Source organism: Chanodichthys erythropterus, chromosome 23 (assembly GCF_024489055.1).
Source record: "Chanodichthys erythropterus isolate Z2021 chromosome 23, ASM2448905v1, whole genome shotgun sequence".
Classification (NCBI taxonomy): Eukaryota; Metazoa; Chordata; class Actinopteri; order Cypriniformes; family Xenocyprididae; genus Chanodichthys; species Chanodichthys erythropterus.
The window spans coordinates 9,145,229-9,163,372 of record NC_090243.1 but is presented as its reverse complement, the minus strand read 5'-3'; positions in this window follow the sequence as shown (position 1 = coordinate 9,163,372).

The following is an 18,144-nucleotide window of genomic DNA, read 5'->3' as shown; positions in this document are numbered from 1 at the left end:
AAAAATCATGTTTTCACTTGCTCATGCATGTCCCGAAACATCAGGTCATTCAGTACAACCGCCAAAAAACATGGGAAATGTAATATTTTAAAAACTTGTACTAAATATAAAATTGTTGATTGTCCTTTTGTTAGCTAGCTAGCTAGATATCAGCCTGTTAGCATTGTTTGAAGATATCTTCATTCGGTATAACCAAAAGTATCATTCGGTAAAACCGAAATTTTGGTTAAACCAAATACATTTTTTTGGTGACAAATTTTGTCCATCTTGTAAAAAAAAAAATGACAAAAGCAGTGTTAATTGATTATTATAAAAACCACATAATCTCATTGTTAACACTTAATAAAACTTCAAAATTAATTATATCTCCATTATGTTTTTTTTACACTTTTAAAAAACTTATTTGTCAATGACCCAATTACTTGAACTTACAGCCATGTTGCTGTGTTTTATCAGCATGCAGCATACCTAAGCTTAATCAACCAACCACAGCAACCTTATGATAAGCTTAGCTTATGGCCAAAAGGTCTCCTCCATCCAACCTGGAGCAGATATTCCAAAGCTTATATCAAAGCTCAAGCTAAACTGTTCGTTTAGACAGATTGGATTTGCAACAGTGTGGAGGGGTTGGAGATGTTGCCTTTGTGATTTCAGCAGGATTTGGACCATCAGCGGACATGCCTGGAGGAGGACAGTAGCTGTCTGCGAGCTGAGATCCAGGAGCTGAAAACCGACATTAGACCCCTCACATAAGTGATCCATCGCGCTCAACACATGCTCGGCCTGGATGTGAGTCACATGCCTATATTCCCTTGCCTCGTTCTCTCGCTCACTCACTTGCTCGCTCTCCATTTTCTCCCTCACCCCAAAGTCATGGGACGGTCCCTCATTCATTTTTCAAAACTCATTTTCCGCCCTTGAGCTCAGGATTTTTTAATTCTGGCTTCACCTTGACTGGTGGCCTTTGGGCATGAGGGATCAACGGAGCTGGGCTTTGATCCAGTACGCCAGCATGGGACTCATTTCCAGCCCTGCCACACTGATGCGACTCAGTGGGTTCGACTTGACCTCGTGGCTCCTCTGGGCCCCTCAGGCCGCGGTCGACGAGACCCGGCTCCCTCCTCCTCTCCATCCTGAACACCTCCAATACCTCTTTCTAATCAAACCACTCTCCTTTTCACAGTCCTGCCTTTGATCTGCATAATATGCCTCCTCCTCCTCTTCATCTCCCTTCTCCGTTTATCACATCATGTGTGAATGCAGAACATCGGTGAGGTGTAGAAGGTTAGTATAAATACTCATGTACAGCAGGCTTGGTGAAAAAAAGGAGTAGTAGGTCTGTTCTGATTGCAGACACCAGGAAAATCAAAATGCAACTAATCAGATGATTATACATATTTAGCATATAAAATTATGCTAGAAAATAATTTAGAATTAATTAAACCCCACCCCACCCTATGCCTCCAATTAAATTTGACAGACAAGTTGTGCCTCTTCCACACTCTGCAATTCTTGGTAATATTAAAGGACTTTTTCGCTTTAAAATTAAAATTACCCCAAGCTTTACTCATTGTCAAGCCATCCTAGGTGTATATGACTTTTTCTTCATTCTGATGAACACAATCAGAGTTATATTAATAAATATCCTGATGCATCCAAGCTTTATAATGGCCCTGTTTCCCAACAGCTCTCGCCCAGCCCTGCTTGTCACAACAAGTTATAAAGTAAAATATCTAGCTTCCACCAGACCGCCTTCAGTATTTATCTTTTGTAATTTTAAAGATTTATAGATATTTTACTTTATAACTTGTTAAATATGGATATTTTTATTACACAAATGCATCGCTAAGGTTCAGAAGGCCTTTATTAAAGGGTTAGTTCACCCAAAAATGAAAATAATGTCATTTATTACTCACCCTCATTTCGTTCTACACCAGTAAGACCTTCGTTCATCTTCAGAACACAAATTAAGATATTTTTGAGGAAATCCAATGGCTCAGTGGCCTCTATTGAGAGCAAAGCCATTCAAACTCTCAAGGTCCATAAAGGTACTAAAAACATATATGAAACAGTTCATGTGAGTTCAGTGGTTGCATCTTAATATTATAAAGCGACAAGAATACTTTTTGTGCGCTAAAAAAACAAAACGACTTTTCAACAATATCTAGCAATGGGCCGATTTCAAAACACTGTTTCATGAAGCTTCGAAGCTTTATGAATTGTTTGTTTTGAATTAGTGATTCGGATCTCCTATCAAACGGCTAAACTGCTGAAATCACGTGATTTTGGCACTCCGATCCACTGATTCAATTCGTAAAGCTCTAAAGCAGTGTTTTGAAATCGGTCACGTTGCTATATATTGTTGAAAAGTTATTTTGTTTTTTTTGGCGCACAAAAAGTATTCTTGTTGCTTTATAATGTTAAGATAGAACCACTGAACTCACATGAACTGTTTCACATATGTTTTTAGTAACTTTATGGACCTTGAGAGAGGAAGTACCATTGTTGGCAATGCAGGCCTCACTTAGCCATCGGATTTCATCAAAAAGATCTTATTTGTGTTCTGAAGATGAACGAAGGTCTTACGGGTGTAGAACGACATGAGGCTGAGTAATTAATTACATTATTTTCATTTTTGGGTGAACTGACCCTTTAAGCAGCTTTAAGATGTGAAATTCTAAATATATATTTTCTCATAAATGTTTAATTTTATTAAGTCACAAAGTAGCTAAAAGTATACTTTAGTAATTGTAATTGGCTTTGCTCTCAATAGAGGCCTCGCCGAGTCATCGGATTTCATCAAGAATATCTTAATTTGTGTTCCGAAGATGAACGAAGGTCTTATGGGTGTAGAACGAAATGAGGGTGAGTAATTAATGACATTATTTTCATTTCTGGGTGAACTAACCCTTTAACCCGTGTGGAGTACACTCTAAAAAATGCTGGGTTAAAAACAACCCAAGTTGGGTTGAAAATGGACAAACCCAGCGATTGGGTTGTTTTAACCCAACTGTTGGGTTAAATGTTTGCCCAACCTGCTGGGTAGTTTTATTTAACCCAACTATTGTTTGAAAATGACTATATGGCTGACTTAAAATGAAATTAAATTAAAATGTTCATTTATTAAACATATTAATAAACGTTAATTTTCAAGATATTTTGGGTTCATTTTAAGTAAGCAATACTGTAATTTTTAAACAATAGTTGAGTTAAGTAAAACTACCCAGCAGGTTGGGCAAACATTTAACCCAACTGCTGGTTGAAAACAACCCAATCGCTGGGTTTGTCCATTTTCAACCCAACTTGGGTTGTTTTTAACTCAGCATTTATAGAGTGTACGTTAATGATGGATCGATGCATTTTCTTCAGCTTCCCGTTGGTCCCATTAACTAAAATTATAAAGCTTGGATGCGTCAGGATATTTATTAATACAACTCTGATTGTTTTCATCAGAAAAAAAGAAAGTCATATGCACCTAGGATGACTTGAGGGAGAGTAAAGCTTGGGATCATTTTCATTTTAAAGTGAACTAATCCTTTAATACATTTGGTTATATTAATTCATTTAAATGTTTGATTTTAAGGATTAATAATTTATTTATTTAATATATAATATAATTAATCTATTATTTATTATTATTGTAATTATCATGTACAGTAATTCTTTTTTAAATGTCATTTTATAATTTAATTTAATTTTTAAATAAATTAAATAAAATATTTGTAATTAAATATTTTTTTAATTAATTAAAAAATATTTATTTAATTAAATTAATTTTAATTTGATATATTTTTAATATCATTTATATTAGATTTAAGTAATAAATAATATTAAATTAATAGTATTTTATAACATAATATTTGTGATTGATGTCTTGATGTCTAATGTAAATTCTGCTACCTGACATTAAAAAAAACACTCGAGAAGCACAGATCTAAAATGCCTTTGCTGTGTGGGGTTTGTTCTTGACAGGTTCACAATAGTCTCCTGTGTACAACGTGCCCATGCCAAGATCCTGCCGCTGTACCTTTAGCCGTGACAAGTCGGCCTCTGCGCCAGCTGTGCCCATGGGGCGGAATCGGTTGTAACAAGAGTCGGTGTGCCCGCTTCAGCACAGCCCCGTTGTGGTGTTAGAGGATAATAACACTCTGCTTCCTTTTGTCAGTATGTTTTGCTGGATGATAAACACAGGGGAGAGGAAGGACCGGCAGAGGAGCTCAGGCTTGAAGAGGTGAGTTTGTGAAATCACAGCACAGTAGCCTGGCGTGTGCACTAATTGAAGCTCCTCCAGACAACAGCCGCAGTAAACCGAGACCGTTGAGCAGCATCAGCAGGAGTGATGACTGGCTGCTCGGGGAAGGGTCTGCCAGGTCACTATTGGAGGTTATGTTAATTCGGTTGTTAATGACTTCCTTTTGAGTGATAATTGATCAGCTTCATTACCATATTCGTCTGTAAAGCTATGTCACTGGGGTAAAGCTCTGTGTAATGAATGCGCCATTTGATTTCTGAAATAATGAACTAATTAGACTAATTAAAATCAATAGAGGTGCCAATACAAGGTTAGGCATCAGACTGCGGTCTCTATCTATGCTCTGCCCGAGTCACCAGCTCAGTTTAAAGGAACCTAATGCTGATTTATGGGCTCTTGATGGTCATTAGCTAGAATAAATTGCGCTGAGGAGCCAAGACAGCATTATTCAAGTACAGGATACTAAGTGCATTGTAAGGTCAGCAATAAGGGCAAACCTACATATGTAGTTGAATGCCCTTGTAAACCTTTGTTAATATATCAGGTCAGAACGGCGTCGAACGGCATCCCCTATCTTTGCATGTGCCCTCACGCTGTAATAGCGGATAGCCCAGACTCTACGGTGACTGAGATTCAAATAGTGGCATATTATAGAGGTGTTCTTTGATTTTTATCAAGACAGCCGTTTCGGCAATTATTAAAGACCTTCTTGAAGCAAGGTCACAAACAATATGTTGTGATTGCATCAGACTGAGCGACGGCTTATTGCTCTTTCATTAGTTATCTGTTTTCCTCTGTGATCGCCATGGGATTTTACTTTTTATTGGCTCTTGGATGCCACATTTAGGGCAGTTACATCCCCCTTCGCCTCACCCTATGTGCGACGGTCTCAAAACCCTAATAAGAAGGTAGAGAATTATGTAAAATCCTGACTATTTCTGACAGAGGTAGGCCAAGCCAATGTATATTGTAAGGGCCACCGCTGACCTAAATTCGCACATTAATCTAAGATGTCAGTGGTGCAACCTTGATGGTCCATTTTCAGCCAGTCAGCCTGGTTATTTTTCTTTCCATCGCCGCTTTGGGCGTTGGTCTGGGATCTGACGTTTTTTCCCGCTCCTTTCTGCCCTTATTTCAGCCATATTAATGTTCAAAATGGTCCTGAGAAGTAATTTGTGTGATGCGACATCCATGTTTTGCCCTGTTATATATCAGTACGGGCTTACTGGGCTTGTGTTGTGCTTTTTTTTTTTTCTCTGCAGGGTAGTTGACCATTACTTTAATAGTTTTTTTCCCCACACAGGCTTTAATGATTGAGTAGTGTTTGTGCCAGCTTTTGCCATTCCTCTAACAAATTAGTTTACTGTGGTCATAACCTTCAAAAAGCTCATTACCATAAATTGCATGGCTTTTCATAAAGGCTGAGAGCTGCATTGACGAATCGCAAACAGGACCTTTCTCAGGACACTCAGACCTGCTACTAAATTAGACCCACCACTTCTCTCCCAGCGTTTCTTAATCAGCTAATGTTTTTTATTCTCTTAATTTCAGCCTCTTCTGATTTATCTGAATAACTAAAACAGACACGTTTATATTTAGGTTTTTTTCTGGCATGTCTAGGAAAAGTGGTGCGTATGTTGCTTGTTCAGGAAATGACATCTGTGGCCTGCTGCTATTGTAAATTCACATGATTTTTACTGTCCTTTAGTGCTTTGACTGTGATGATAAAAAAGACAGTGGTTTTAATTAAGATGGTTTTTTCTTTTCAGTAAAAAGAGCACCATTCTTTTGCATGTAGTTAATTGTGGTTGCTATCGATATGAGAATAATAGTATTTGTTGTTTGAAGCTGTAAAGATGTTAATTCTGAAAGATACAGCCATGCATCTTGTGTTCTGGGTGAAACGTAAATGAATAATTGCGATCAATCTCCAAATGTCTTTGTTTTGACTGCATGCATTGTATGACTTGTAATATAATTGTTGCTGTCTGCCAAATTAAAAAAGGCTTGATAAGCACCTTCTTAGTCAGATCGCACAGTTAAATGTAATTGAACAAGAATGCTTGTGAAAAGCGGCTCTGGCTTTTCAGAGCAACTGATATAGCTGCGATTCCTCCTGGGGCTCAAAGAGAGAGGCTGTATGGAATTTAATTTCAGTTATTGTCTCTTCACGGTGGCCAGTAAGATTTTCTGTCTGAGTCGTAGCACATAATGGGAGGCTCTTGAGCTTCCTGATCACCCTTCCGTTTAGTCTTTTAAGCAAGTGCTCCATGCTTCGCTCCTCCAGCCTGCTTTTATTGTTTCTCTCTCGCAGTTTAATTCCCCACAATGCATGCCGGTGTGGCCGCCCCATCCTGCTTTACTCTACAATAATATCAGGCATGCACCTTCAATGAGCGAGCTGTCCCGCGGCTCAGTCTCTCTGCTTAATTAGCCTCACACGGAGCCACACACACACATTCGGTGATACAAAAAATATGATGACACACATACACAGCTCACATAATTTTCCCCTCAGTTTCCATTTTGTTGTTAGCATTAATCTACTTAGAATTGCAAGGTGCACTGAGCAAAGCTAGTTTTACCTTAATCTTTTTTTCCTCATGAAATTGAATAGTAGAGAAATCCTTAACATGGATGTTTGCAGAGGTAAATTTGTTGCTCGTGCAGCAATGCTGTATAATTGGTAATACCTTCTGAGTGTTTTTTTTTTTCTCTCTCTCTCTCTCTCTTTTTTTTTTTAAGTGCACAAGATCCATCAGTGTTCCTTTTTGTTTGTTGACTGCATTAAAGGAGTCTTGGCTGACCTAAAAAGCCAAGCATTAGAGCAAAATAATAAAGAGTTTCATCTCAGGATCATGCATAAAATATTACCCTGCTTTTAATGGCTGTATCTTGACCCTTGTCTCTGAGTATTGTGCCCCAAAAAAACAAGTGTGTCCATGTTTTCTCTTCTAATGCACTTGATGTTAAGGGTGGAAGTCGAGTCACTGAAAGTGTGGCTGTACTTTTAAGAGAAATTAAAGGAGTAGTTTACAAAATAATAATAATAATAATAATAATAAAAAATTCTATCATCATTTACTCGTCCTCATGTTGTTACAAACCTGTATGACTTACTTACTTCCATAAAAACATGTAAATATGAATTTTTAAAGAATATACTTGCCACTCTGGTGCAGTCAAGCTCTAAAATTACAAAAATGGTCCATTTGGCTTGTGTGCTGCATTCCAAATCTTTGGAAGCCATATAATATGGATTGTATGAGAAATGTACAATTAAATTAATTAATTATTGTCATTGATGTAGGCGAGTTTGATGATCAGTTCAACTTGTGAGCAAATCTGTCAGTCTGGTTTTGTTAATTTGATCTGGAACTAATTCATTTGAAAAGATGATCCTTCTCAAAAGAATGTTTCATTCATGAATCGGACATAGCTATTCCTCTCATTAACATGAAGGGATTGACATTAACTTTTTATGCTCACCAGCCACGTGGCTAGTGGTTTTCTAAAGTTACTAGCCACTGAGCATTTTCACTGGCCACAATTTGGACGTTTTTCAATTTCGATACAATGGGGAAAAACTGCGATATAGATATTTTTAATATTATCTCATAATTTGGTAGCAGGTATATTAGGCTGCTGTCACTTTAAGTCCATTATACTGTTACACATGCATTTTCTTTCTCAACTGTTTACGTTCACTTAAAACATAACAGACTTTGTACACGTGAATACTCACCAAGACCAGCATTTTGACATTATTTTGTGCATATTGGACTGTTTAATCGCAATATGCATTGAAAACTTTGGGTGTGAGCACTAAATCTGCGGGAATGAGTAAAATTATGAGCAGGATGCACAATCCCACCCGAAATTCAACTCGCTGTTGAATAGATGAGAGAACAAGAAAGTAAAGCTAGTATCTATTCTGAGGGAAATGAGTATTAGAAGCATTTCAGATATTTCAGTATCAATATGTATTGAGAAATCTATATTTTTGACAACACTACATTGCACTTTTTATTTATTATTTCAGATGCCTTTTTGAAATACTACATTTGAAAAATGTATATATATTATATATAAAATTCAGGGCAAGTGCGTTAGATACCACTGCTGAAATCCACCAGCATTTGGTGAGTTGGCGGGTGTTAATGTAAAGCCCTGCATGCAAGTAAAAGTTTCAGTGTTTTTGTCATATTAGCTCTCTATTGCACACATGTTTTCCGTTGCCTCAGGGCAACGTTGTGCAACAATGGTACAGAATCATAGAGAAAATTATCATCAAAATCACATTTAAAAAAAAAAATGTCAAGAAATCATTAAATAAAAAGGGAAAACATTTGAAAGACATTGATATATTGAATTTGATACATGCATAAGTCTGTATCATGTAGTGTGCTATGCCATATAATGTACTTCATGTAATAAGATTTCAGTCTGTACGAAACTTCAAAAAGCAGTTCTTCTCTGCTGTGAATAGTGGTGTATGTTACAGTTTTTGCACATCACTTTGAGTGTTCCTGCACACCCATGAACCCTGCATCTTCCCTTCTTATAACACATTGTTGCCAATGTGAGGTATTGTCCAAAACCTCCTCAAAAAGTACCCCTTATCGCACAACGTTGCCCTGAGGAAATGAAAAGAAAAACTGAATTTCTGAACATGCAAAATAAAAAAAACTTCATAAAACCTGAAGGCTTCTCTACACCTTCATACACACGCACACATTTTTTTTTTTGTACAGTTCATGTCATTTTAAATAATATTATTAAAGCAAATAATCTGTGCTCCTGTGACCATGTTTCAGAACAGGACGTCCCACCTTTAAATGGTGCTTAATAGTGACTCACACACCTTACTGAACTGTTCTTTGGTACTTTCTCGACATTTCTATTAGAAGACATGGTTAGAAGGTTAGACAGGGTTAGAAGACATGAAATACTGAGCACAAGTTGTATGAACCACTTTTGTGTTACATTTATGTTGCTTTTTCCCACATTTTCATTATATGAAAAGGTCAGGACATTCCTTCTAAAAATCACCATGCAAGTGTGTTTAATGGTAGAAGGAAAGTCAAACAGGTTTGAAACGACATGAGGGTGAGTTAATGATGGCAGAATTTTCATTTTTAGGTGAACTATCCCTTTAAGCTCAGAATGAGGGGGCAGGTCTACTGGTGTTGGAGCGAAAGCTGAAGCGGGTCAGTGAGAGAAAAAGCCATGTGGTTTTGGGACTTGACCTGTGAGTAATTAACATCAGCATTGATTTCCTTTTTCCCAAGAGTGACGCCTGTCACTGCACCCTTCACCCGCACACACAAATACAGCACTATATTTCACCTACATGGCCAATGTCAAACCCCAGCTTTCCAAAACAACACCAAGCATGGTGTGGAGAGACTAATTAGATGTAGTGTTTGTCTGCCATGTTAGGCTGGTGCTTTTGTAATGTCAGTCACGTTTCTTGGTGAATTAGCCCCTTGCACTGCTATTGGCCAGAAATTTGAGTCCTACTAAAACTTTGAATATGTCCTTATGTTATGTCTTCATTTTGATTTCTGTCAATGTGTTTTCATTTGGATTTCCATTTTTGGATGATGATATTCCACTGGTTGAGATGTAATCATCCATTTATACCAGACATATATATATATTTTTTTCCATTAAAGGTGCCATCAAATTGAAAATTGAATTTACCTCGGCATAGTTGAATAACAAGAGTTCAGTACATGGAAATGACATACAGTGAGTCTCAAACATCATTGTTTCCTCCTTCTTATATAAATCTCATTTGTTTAAAAGACCTTCGAAGAACAGGCGAATATCAACATAACACCGACTGTTACGTAACAGTCAGGATCATTAATATGTACGCCCCCAATATTTGCATATGCCAGCCCATGTTCCCAACATTATGAAAGGCATTACACAAGGGCAGCCAGTATTAACGTCTGGATGTGCACAGCCAATCATCAGACTAGATACACTCTAAAAAATGCTGGGTTAAAAACAACCCAAGTTGGGTTGAAAATGGACAAACCCAGCGATTGGGTTGTTTTAACCCAACCTGCTGGGTAGTTTTACTTTACTCAACTATTGTTTAAAAATTACAGTATTGCTTACTTAAAATGAACCCAAAATATCTTGAAAATTAACATTTATTAATATGTTTAATAAATTAACATTTTAATTTAATTTTAGATTCATTTTAAGTCAGCCATATAGTCATTTTCAAACAATAGTTGGGTTAAATAAAACTACCCATCAGGTTGGGCAAACATTTAACCCATCATTTCCATTTTCAACCCAACTTGAGTTGTTTTTAACCCAGCATTTTTTAGAGTGTAAGCAAGCAAGGACAATAGTATGATTGAGCGGATGGAGCGATAATAACTGACATGATCCATGATATCATGATATTTTTAGTGATATTTGTAAATTGTCTCTCTAAATGTTTCGTTAGCATGTTGCTATTGTACTGTTAAATGTGGTTAAAGTTACCATCATTTCTTACTGTATTCACGGAGACAAGAGAGCCGTCGCTATTTTCATTTTTAAACACTTGCAGTCTGTATAATTCATAAACACAACTTCATTCTTTATAAATCTCTCCAACAGTGTAGCATTAGCCGTTAGCTACGGAGCACAGCCTCAGACTCATTGCAGAATCAATGTAAACATCAAAATAAACACTGTACTTACGCGATTAGACATGATCCAAGACGAACACATTGTAAAGATCCATTTTGAGTGTTAAATTAGCTGTGTGAACTTTGTTTATGCAACGATAAAGTCAAGAGCTCTGGGGGACGGAGACATGTCACTCGTATTGTTTTGAATGGGAGAAAGTGTAACGCGCAATATGGCGGAATAAGTCCCGCTTTCTAAAGCCAAGAGCCAATCGCCGACTGGTAAAGTCATCGCGTCACTTCAGCGGCCGTTAGAATCACTGGTTTCTATAGAAACAGTCAGACACGCGCCTCCGAAGAGACGCGCATTTAGGTCTGCGCATGCGCATTAGCTTGATCCAGCCTTTTTTTGTCATGATTCGAGCGTTTAGAAACTAAATTTATGAGTCGGTTGTTGTTAGATTTAATTGGTGATTTCAAATATCAAATTTAATCGTATGTATTATTTAAAAAAAATCTATGGGGTATTTTGAGCTGAAACTTCACATACACATTCAGGGGACACCTTAGACTTTTATTACATCTTGTAAAAAAAAACGTTTGATGGCACCTTTAATATTCTTATATTTTTGTTTGCATACAAAAGTCCCAAATAAAAAAAGAGAAAATTGTGAATTAAAATAATTCTTGATATAAAATTACTCCAAGTAATAAATACACCATAAAAAAATCATAAGATTTTGGTCATAGCGCCCAGCTACTCTCCAGTATTTGATGTAAAAGGATTGATTGTATTTGCTCTGAACTGACAGTATTTGTTCCTAGGGTTTTATTTTCCTCTTTCCTATTAAAGTGGAGAGTATGCTGGGTACAGCGGCCGAAATCAAAGCGCTATTCTTCGGTAAACCACAAATCAAAGGCTGGCATATACTCTAGATTTAGAGAAAGAGACACAGATTTGGACGTCTGCATCAAAAGGCATCACTCGGAGCCGCCCTGTGTCTTCATGGCAGCAGTTACGTCAATGTTTTGATCAAAATCCCATGGAGGAAAATGTTGTATGATCAAATATTATTATCTTAATTACATTTCATAAAATCTCTCTTTTTATCTTGCATTTTCAAATTGGACAACAGTAATTTAAGTCTGGTGATCACAGTTTGTCTGTGGGGTTATGATTGTTTGATTTGTAATTCGTGGAACACTATAATAATTGTTATAGAAGCATGAAACTTTCTTTCATCACGGGGTCACTGCTCGGACAGCATCTCTCTCTACAGTGTTTGTTTACTCCTGAACTGTCATTATACCCACCTGTAACCAATTCCTTTACTTTATCAGTTTGTTTTATTCACTGTAAACCCCGTCGCTCAAAGTAATTAACTGGTTTGATAAGGGCAAACTCAAATTAAACAAATTAGTTCAATCAAATTAACTTTTATGAGTATTACTTTCTTTTTCTTTTGAGCTCACAAAACTGACACATTAAGTAATCTGAATTGTTTCATTGTTTTGGGTTGTATGAACTCATTTCTTACATAAACTTTGGGTTTCTTAACTTAATTTTTTTTTGTGTGTGTGTGTGTGTGCAAGATTAATGTTAAGTGGGGGATTTGGTAGTGTGCTTTAGTTTTTTAGTTTTTACTTTGCTATAGTTAATAATATTAGGGCTACATCATTTTAAGTTTAATTTATGAATTAGCTTACTCATTTCAAGTTAAGAGCAATTAAAATGTATAGTACAAAATTGAAATCTGCCAGTTCTGCTTACTTTAACTGAATTTCTTTCCTTACAAAAATTTTTTTTTTTTTTTTTTTTTTTTGAGTTTTGCCAACTTGTTCGGGTTAACAGTGTGGTTTTGTTAAATTATTGATGAGTCATGGTTTGCATCATATATGCAATATTTTCACATGCAAATATCTTAGTGGAAAAGCATATTACTACCATTCAAAAGTTTGGGGTCAGTACAATCTTTAAAAATGTTTTTGAAAAAAATTATGCTCACTGCTGCATTTATTTGATCAAAAATGCAGTAATAACAGTAATAATTTGAAGTATTTCAAATAACTGTATTTTATTTATATTTGCAAATGGAATTCAGTGCTGTGATGCAAATCTGAAATTTCAGCATCATTACTTCAGTCTTTAGTATCATATAATCCTTCAAAAAGCATTCAAATATGATGATTTGGTGCTCGATAAGCATTTTTTATTATTATCAATGTTGAGAACATTTGTGCTGCTTATTATTTTTGTGGAAACAATACATTTATCATTTCTTTGATAAATAAAAAGTTCAAAAGAACAGCATTTAAATGAAATATATTTTTTAAATTACTGTCCCCTGTTTACTGTCCCTTTTGATCAATTTCATTTATTCTTGCTGAATAAGAGTATTATTGATTTTAAAAACAGTCTTACTGACCTCAGACTTTTGGATGTTAGTGTACTTTTAGTGACATTCTTCTTTTGTACAGCTTTTGAAAATGACCTTGCATTACTTCTTTTGTAGTCATTATGATTTTTAAGAAAAGTTTCCAAAACTGTTTAGAAATGAAGTAGATTCTCTGGAAGGCGAGGCAGCACTCCTCACCTGAGGCGTGGGGAAGCTCATGGGTGAATAAGTGATTTCAGGCAGGAAGGTGTCGCCAGGGGGTGAATGGGCAGATGCTTACATCATTGTGTAGTTGTTCACTCACAGCTGGTTCCAGGAAGAGAAAAAGTTACAGAGTGTTTATATAATATATATTTGTAACTCTATTGCACTGTAACTGGAATGAAGGCAGCATCTACCAACTTTAAAGGAAACATATAGAAATAATCCTCAAGTGTAGTATCACTAGGTAAAGCCCCCCACCATTTGCTTTATCTGTATATATTTGCTTTATCTGAATATATATATATATATATATATATATATATATATATATATATATATATATATATATATATATATATATATATATATATATATTGTGTGTCATGAGAATAACTCAAAATAGGAAGAAGTGATTTATTAATGCTAGCTCCTCCTGTCTCTTTTTCCAAGTCTTCTCATCACTTTTACATTTTTCATAATCTCCAGCTGAGGTTATTCAGTTATGTAAACTAGCACTGCCTAAAATCTCATGTAGAATAATAGTCTTTTAAAGTAAGAGAGGATTTCCATGTATGCAACATTTGACTTTGTTCTATGAAAACCTGTAAGATTATTGCCACATTCATTTAGAATATATAGAAAACTACACCCTTTTAAAGAGTATTTAAATGATGATGATGATAATAATAAATATATTTTTCTAATGTCCTTTTTTTCTTGTCCTTGTCCATTTTTTGCAAGAAGCAGAATTATTTTTGCTTTCTAAAAGAGTGAAATTTCACTTTTCAGAGAGCTTGCTTTGGGGGTAGACACAATTTTTTTTTCTTCTATTGACTTTTTCCAGGTTCTCGTCTTCTCCGCTTATTAGGGAAGCAAACAAATCAATATACTACACTGTGGCTGGAGTGCAGACATGAGAGCTCCGGCCCACTGTCACTAACAATCCAGCCAATCATCTGCCTCGCTCTTCAGCCCTCCTGTTTGCCCATATCTGCATTCCAGAGTGCAAGTTCCAGTACAGTTGTTGCATTTTCAAAATGCATTTTGAAACTCCTTTTGATTCTTCCCTCCTGAATAAATATAATTTATTAATATTTTGCATATTATCTCTCTCTCTCTCTCTCTCTCTATATATATATATATATATACACACACACACACACACACACACACACTGTAAACCCTAATAAGTTGTCAGAACTCAAAAAAGTTGAATAAAATTTTTTTTTAAGTTAAGAAACTCAAAGTTTAAGTAAGATTTTTATTTTGTACATTTTTATTGTTCTTAACTTGAAATGTTTGAGTACAGTAATTTATACATTTAACTTAACATTATCAGGTTATCTGAATGTAAATATTTTGCTAGCTATAACAAATTCAGAAAATGTCAGCTTGCTAATTTGCTAACGTGTTAGCAATAACACAGTATAGCACTTAATGAATGAGTGCAGCAACTGAAAACGTAACTTACCTGATCTCAAACCAAGCCGCATACACCACTTGTCACCATGATGTTAACTCTCCAAAAACCCACATTAACAGAAACTCTTCTAAATTAGCATAACAAAACATTAATCACTAAATCTCCCTTATTAATCTTGCACAAAAAAAAAAAAAAAAAAAAAAAAAAAAATTATATAACACTTAATTTTAGCATTTACCTTTCAAGTGCCAAGGGCAAAGCATGCTGGGAAATAGAAATTAGAAAAATAGAAATCCCAGCCCAGTTTCAGTTAAACTTTTAAAAAGTCTAAATTAAAAGAAATGAGTTAATACAACTCAAAACAATGAAACAGTTCAGTTTACTTGAAATATGTCAGTTCTGTGAACTCAAAAGGAAAAGAAAGTTCTAAATACTCATAACAGTTCATTTCACTGAACTAATTTGTTTAATTTAAGTTTGTCCTACCAATTATTTACCAAATACCAAGTATTTTGAGCATTAGGGTTTACACACATAGACACACACAGAAAAAAAATCAGCCTGAAGCTCACATCTCCTAAAGCGTATAAACAAATTATAAAATTTGTTTATATATGAGTCACATATTTGAGGTCTAAACTAGTCTCACCTAAAAAAACCCTCTTAAAACTACATTCTGTGACACAACAACAGTAGTGTTTGTAAAAAAATATGGTAGATTTGCTCGACCGCCATGACAGTCGCCACAAGCGGTGTGATACAAACGGTGAAACAGTTCCAGTGCTGATACTGGGGGAATATTGCAAGACTGGAAAAAGCTCTTAGCCAATCAGATTTGAGAACCACAATGAACTTTTGTTTTTATATATATATATATATATATATATATATATATATATATATATATATATATATATATATATATATATATATATATATAAAGGAAATCAAAAGGAATCTCCCAAAACAACAGTTTTTTTGTTTTAAAATGAATATTAAATGAAAAATGCAGTGTCTTCAGTCAGACACATTTTTATTGGATTTTTGGCACACGTTGTTCTTGTTTTCATCCTAAGCAACAGATCCTATAGCTGTAAAGTGCTATCACATTTAGGGAGTGGAACAACCCCTCCTTACACCGCCCCCCTCCTTCAAAACCCCCTGTCAGACCTCCCCAGCTGGAGAGTTTTGACATCTGCTGGTTTGGGATACGAGAGAGCAGCTGTCAGCAGCAGGGAAGCCTCTTTCAGCGTCAGTTGGCGGGATGGCTGGGTGCCAGCTTGTGCCATCTGTGCGTCTGACATTTCCTTCTAATTAACAGAAGGGTTAATTGTTCTGGCAGGCTCAAATGCTGTGTCTAACATTACCCAGGGGAGATGTGTACAAGTGACAGAGAGGGAAGGTGCCGGGGAAAAGCTTGGTTAACGCCACCCGCTACCACCGTCACACTCCGGTTAACAGTCGCCGATTGGTTACCCGAGCCAGGCACAGGCAATTGGGCCAAGGTGTTTTTTTTTTTCCCCTGCTTCTGATGAATTATGCCATGCCTCTGTAATGATGTAGAAAGAATTGAGTTTAGAGAGGCAAAGACCACTGCCTAGGGGCAATTGGGAGGGAACAATTTGCATGTTATTACTGCATATTCATAACTAATTGTGTTAGGCTTTGCTAATAGAGCAGAATGACGGATTGAGAAATTGAGAAGCTGTTTTTACAGCCAACAAAACACACCACCATTTCTCTCGCTGGTCTACAACACTGGGTGCTGAATGATCATTAAGATACTGAGCTGCTAAATATAGCAGGTTGTTTCATTTTTCAGCCTGACATGATGTAATCTGTTTAGCGCTCTAATTTTATCCTAGTGCGTGGAAGCCATTTTTTTACGCCACTTACGATGGCACGTTATAACACATTAATGTTTGGAAATTGGGTTTCAACATGAAACTACGCCATATTAAACAATAACATATGTGAAAGTCCTGCATGTTAATTGCGACATGATTCTTGCAGATGGAAAACAAAATTGTAAAAAGAATTCTGAATAAAAACGTCTAAAAGTCAGAATACCGCTAGGTGATCTCAGAGCAGCATCGTAGTCTTTTGTTCATCTATGGCAATTTTGTGCATTCTGTTTGGCATGTGTTTTTGATATGATAAGTGTGAGCATATGCATGTCATGATGAATGATTAATCGCATATCATTTTGGCATCAGAGGCGGCATGAACGCTGATGTACTGACACGTTAAGGGGCTCCGCTATGCGGCGCGAACGCACATGCACACTACCTTGCGAAGGCGCCCCGCGCACACACGCGGCTGTAGTGAAGGGCTAAATGGATGCCCTCTGGGTTTTGGAGTCTGAGAGTGGCAATTTGCACGCCTCCCTTGGCCCCTGTGCATTGACTGGCTGTCAGGGGTGTGAGCAGAGAGGAATCTGGGCCCCAAAGAAAAGAGACAGGAGCCTTTTACCCAGCATGGGAGAGCCTGGAACAATCCGCCGGTGGAACAGGCTGCCTTTTGAAAATGTCTCGAAAAGGAAATGGGACTCAAATTGACTGCAGTTAGTTACCTTTCAAAAACCTCTCGTCTATTCACAGCACTTTCATTTTCATCTCGCATTTCACAAGTTTTTCCATGAATGTCAGATGACTGATATTTGGCAACCGGAACTGGATAAAGTGCTCAGATGTGTGATGTAATTGCGAGTAATTGAAACAAATCAGGCCTGAACTGTAAATTGGTTAAAAATGGGGCATGTTCTCGCCATCAGTCCAATGTGAATCATTTTGTAGTTGTGGAGATTAAATTTAAAATGGGTCTATTTTGCATTTTTAAAACGCATTGCAATTACTATGTAATTTTGTCATCATTTACTCCAAACCTGCGTGATGACTTCTGTGGAACAGAAAAGAAGATATTCTGAAGAATGTTTCAGCCAGTACACTTTAAGAAAATTCATTGCAAATAGGGCACAATATATTGTGATAATATTAAGGAATTTTCTGTATTGATTTTTCACAGATGTTTAATCTGTATTACGAATTACACATTGCATTGTGTTGTGTTCAGTGTTGGGCAAGTTACTTCAGAAAAGTAATTAATTACTAATTACTAATTACATCATCAGTGTTGTATTTAAAATACTTTTCTAAGTACTTTTTCTGAAAAGTAATTTAATTACTCAACAAGTAAGTTACTAATTACTTCTTAAAATCCCTATAAACCTTG